This window comes from Coregonus clupeaformis, chromosome 8 (assembly GCF_020615455.1).
Source record: "Coregonus clupeaformis isolate EN_2021a chromosome 8, ASM2061545v1, whole genome shotgun sequence".
NCBI classification, from domain to species: domain Eukaryota; kingdom Metazoa; phylum Chordata; class Actinopteri; order Salmoniformes; family Salmonidae; genus Coregonus; species Coregonus clupeaformis.
The window spans coordinates 53,180,472-53,185,618 of NC_059199.1; positions in this window are offsets into that span (position 1 = coordinate 53,180,472).

Below are 5,147 nucleotides of genomic sequence, written 5' to 3' on the forward strand. Positions count from 1 at the left end.
TTGTTGGTTTTATACTGACCTTACTCACCATGCTTTGATACATTTCCATCACATTAACAAGTTTTATCCTCTGTCGTCTTTCTCCTGGTGGTATGGCTATGGTAGGGATCATTTAGAAGACTGATTATGTGTCTCTATCTCTCTCCTGGTTGGTCAGAGCCTATATCGAAGGTGGTGATCCAGACAGACATCAAGCTATTGGCCAACCACTCCTGTACGGTGCGGCTGGTGTCCAACGTGTCCTGCTACTCCAACCTTACATACACCTGGGAGAGAGACAACGAGATGTACGGGGACGCCCAGCAGATTCACTTCTCTCTCTCTCAGCAGCAGAGGGAGACATCAGTATAACGGTGCAATGCTTCCAACCTAGTCAGTTGGAAAACTGTCTTTGCAACAGTAAAGTGTACTAATGACACAACTACCCCACGTACCTAGATATCATAATAATCCCTTCCAAAAACTTTTCAGTGTGCTTATACGCTTATGTTGTGAAATGTAATACGTAATGCATGTGATCACATTGGATGTATATGATATAGAGCCATTTAGTCTTTATCATATTGTATAGTCTAACCATGTGTGTTGTGCAATATGTGACAGGACTGGTGTGGTATACCATCTACATCAGAGTATCTGTTGAAATTTGATATCAATTGGAAAAAGAGTGAGATGCCTCATGTGGAATGTATTAATTCCTGCGTATGTTTGTTGATTTCCTGTTTCAAATGAATCTGATTGGTTGATATTTTGTTCTTATCAAACACAGCAGATCTAACTGACAACCAGTGGTGTAAAGAACTTGAATAAAATACTTGAAAGTACTACTTAAGTAGTTTTTTGGGATATCTGTACTTTACTTTACTATTCATATTTTTGACAACTTTTACTTTAACTTCACTACATTCCCCCCCAAAAAATGTTTTACTTTTACTCCATACATTTTCCATGACACCCAAAAGTACTCGTTACATTTTGCGTGCTTAGCAGGACAGGAAATGGTCCATTCACACACTTATCAAGAGAACATCCCTGGTCGTCCCTATTGCCTCTAGTCTAGCGGACTCACTAAACACATCCTTCATTTGTAAAGGATGTCTGAGTGTTGGAGTGTGCCCCTGGCTATCGGTAAATTAAAAAAACAAGGAAATCATGCCGTCTGGTTTGCTTAATATAAGGAATTTGAAATTATTTATACTTTTACTTTTAGTATATTTTAGCAATTCCATTTACTTTTGATACTTAAGTATATTTAAAACCAAAAACCTTTAGACTTTTACTCAAGTAGGATTTTACTGGGTGACTTTCACTTTCACTTGAGTCATTTTCTACTAAGGTATCTTTACTTTTACTCAAATATGACAATTGGGTACTTTTTCCTCCACTGCTGACAACACAATATATGCTGATGTTATGGAAAACACAAGAATTAAGGATGTAAGTATGCATTGCCGTTATTATGTATGAATGTGTGGAAGCTGCATGTACTGTATTGTAATATGCTGTATTTTGATTCCAGACAAGATCAAATAGTCAGGTAAAGCCAGTGTCGATCTATGAGACTGTCAATGATCTGGTTATCCCAAGATTGAACAAGGTAAGATATAAATGGTCATGATGTTAAAATGTCTGTTATTGAATGGAAGACTATGTAGTCTACTTTGATTGTCTATACCTTTCTTGATGCTGAAACAGTTTCTTCTTGATTGTCTGTCACATGTAGCCGCAGACTCTGTATGACAAGATCGCATTTGAACACACAGAATGCCCACCTTCTCCCTAGCAGAAAATACTGTGAGCTGAACAGGATGTGGTCATAGGCTGGGCCTTCCATAGATATATAACCCTCTGCATCCTCTGCGTATTACACGTTTACATTCTGTAAATAGACCTAGATGTTACTGTTTAATTACACTATTTGCTTACTTTTTCATGAATGTAATCTTCTCCCTTTGTTGATTCTCATATATACAGTGTATCATAAGGCCTTATGCCTTTCTTTGAGGGCCTAGTTACAATTAGGAGATTCCGAAATGTGTAATTGGCAGTGGTAGGCATGGTGATCAGACAAGATCATATGTCGGATTTCTATTTTCTTGATTAAAGAAAAGAGTTATAGATAATAGTATGAAATTGATTCATGAGATAGATTTATGCCTGTGAGTAGAAAGTGTACACTTTGGTATTAGGATTATGTGCTTACCAGGCATCAATGAGGTTGTAATCAGAGAGTATATGCTGGAGAGCCTTGGTTGCCTGTGGATTGTAGTTGGTCTTATTTGAATTGTCCCGCATGTCCAAAATGGCATTCATGTCTGTCCCAACAACCAAGAGCGCCTTGCATTTAGAGTGAATTGTATTTACCACCCATGACTGTATTTCTTAGCCACAGAGACATGGTTTGTCACGCCCTGGCTCTAGGGACTCTTTTATGTTGAGCCAGGGTGTGTAGAGTCATTGTTTTGTGTTCATTGTGTCAGTTTCTAGTTCATGTGTTTCTATGTTGGCCGGGGTGGTTCTCAATCAGAGGCAACGTGAATCAGCTGTTGCTTGTTGTCTCTGATTGGGAATCATACTTAGGCAGCCGTTTGTGCATTTGGTATTCGTGGGATCTTGTTCCGTGTTGGTTTGTGTTGTTAACCAAGGACTTCACGTTATCGTTTGTTGTTTTGTTATTTTGTTCGTGTGGTGTACTCTAAATGAAAGAGATGTACGCATATCACGCTGCGCATTGGTCTACTCCTTTCGACGATCGTGACAGAAGATCCCACCAAAACAGGACCAAGCAGCGTGTCCAGGAGCAAACGCCGGGTAAGGAGCTGAAGAGGTTGGCGATGGCCCAGGTGGGCCAATGGTGGTCCTGGGAGGACATGCTCGCGGGAAAAGGGCCATGGGCTAAAGTTAAGGCCCTGGCGAGAGAGGAGGTACGGCGCCAACAGTGCCGTCGTCGGACAGGCGAGAGGCAACCCCAATACATTTTTTGTGGGGGGCACACGGCATGGACGACGGGGCAGCAAGAGGCAGCTACAGGGCGAATCAGGAGAATAGGAGAGGAGGCCACCAGGTTAAGGGGGCTATTGGTCATGAGAGAGCAGGAATTAGTGGGTCAGAGGGAGGAGCTACTGGAGGCGATAAGGGAGAGGGAGAGAGTAGAGGCACGGCGAGAGGAACTGATTAGGCAGCAGAGGGAGCGGAGGGTTATTAGGAAACCCAGTCCCGCTCCTCGCACCAAGCAAGTGGTGTGTGTCACCAGTCCGGTCCGGCCCGTTCCTGATCCCCGCACTAAGTTAGTGGTGCGTGTTCCCAGTACGGCCCGACCCGTTCCTGCCCCTCACACCAAGCCAATGGTGTGCGTCGCCAGCCCGGCTCGGCCTGTTCCTGCTCCCGCACCAAGCCTATGGTGCGCGTCGCCAGCCTGGCCCGGCCTGTTCCTGCTCCCTGCTCCAAGCCAATGGTGCGCGTCGCCAGCCCGGTCCGGCCTGTTCCTGCCCCTCGCACCAAGCCTAGGGTGCGCGTCGCCAGCCCGGCTCGGCCTGTTCCTGCCCCTCGCACCAAGCCTACGGTGCGCGTCGCCAGCCCGGCCCGGCCTGTTCCTGCCCCTCGCACCAAGCCAATGGTGCGCGTCGCCAACCCGGCCCGGCCTGTTCCTGCCCCTCGCACCAAGCCAATGGTGCGCGTCGTCAACCCGGCCCGGCCTGTTCCTGTCCCTCGCACCAAGCCTATGGTGCGCGTCGCCAGCCCAGCTCGGCCTGTTCCTGCCCCTCGCACCAAGCCAATGGTGCGCGTCGCCAGCCCGGCTCGGCTGGTTCCTGCTCCCCGCACCAAGCCAATGGTGCGTGTCGTCAGTCCGGTCCGGCCTGTTCCTGCCCCTCGCACCAAGCCTATGGTGCGCGTCGCCAGCCCGGCTCGGCCTGTTCCTGTCCCTCGCACCAAGCCTACGGTGCGCGTCGCCAGCCCGGCCCGGCCTGTTCCTGCCCCTCGCACCAAGCCAATGGTGCGGCGTCGCCAACCCGGCCCGGCCTGTTCCTGCCCTCGCACCAAGCCAATGGTGCGCGTCGTCAACACGGCCCGGCCTGTTCCTGTCCCTCGCACCAAGCCTATGGTGCGCGTCGCCAGCCCGGCTCGGCCTGTTCCTGCCCCTCGCACCAAGCCAATGGTGCGCGTCGCCAGCCCGGCTCGGCTGGTTCCTGCTCCCCGCACCAAGCCAATCGTGCGTGTCGTCAGTCCGGTCCAGCCTGTTCCTGCTCCCCGCACCAAGCCAATGGTGCGGCGTCGCCAGCCCGGCCCGGCCTGTTCCTGCTCCACGCACCAAGCCAATGGTTCGGCTGGTTCCTGCTCCCTGCACCAAGCCAATGGTGCCTGTCGTCAGTACGGTCCGGCCTGTTCCTGCTCCCCGCACCAAGCCAATGGTGCGCGTCGCCAGCCCGGCCCGGCCTGTTCCTGCTCCACGCACCAAGCCAATGGTTCGGCTGGTTCCTGCTCTCGCACCAAGCCAATGGTGCGCGTCGCCAGCCCGGCCCGGCCTTTTCCTCTCCCTCGCACCAAGCCAATGGTGCGCGTCGCCAGCCCGGCCCGGCCTGTTCCTGCTCCCCGCACCAAGCCAATGGTGCGTGTCGTCAGTACGGTCCGGCCCTTTCCTGCTCCCCGCACCAAGCCAATGGTGCGTGTCGTCAGTCCGGTCCGGCCTGTTCCTGCTCCCCGCACCAAGCCAATGGTGCGCGTCGCCAGCCCGGTCCGGCCTGTTCCTGCCCCTCGCACCAAGCCTACGGTGCGCGTCGCCAGCCCGGCCCGGCCTGTTCCTGCCCCTCGCACCAAGCCAATGGTGCGCGTCGCCAGCCCGGCCCGGCCTTTTCCTCTCCCTCGCACCAAGCCAATGGTGCGCGTCGCCAGCCCGGCCCGGCCTGTTCCTGCCCCTCGCACCAAGCCTATGGTGCGCGTCGCCAGCCCGGCCCGGCCTGTTCCTGCCCCTCGCACCAAGCCTATGGTGCGCGTCGCCAGCCCGGCTCGGCCTGTTCCTGCCCCTCGCACCAAGCCAATGGTGCGCGTCGCCAGCCCGGCTCGGCCTGTTCCTGCCCCTCGCACCAAGCCAATGGTGCGCGTCGCCACCCGGCCCGGCCTGTACCTGCTCCCCGCACCAAGCCAATGGT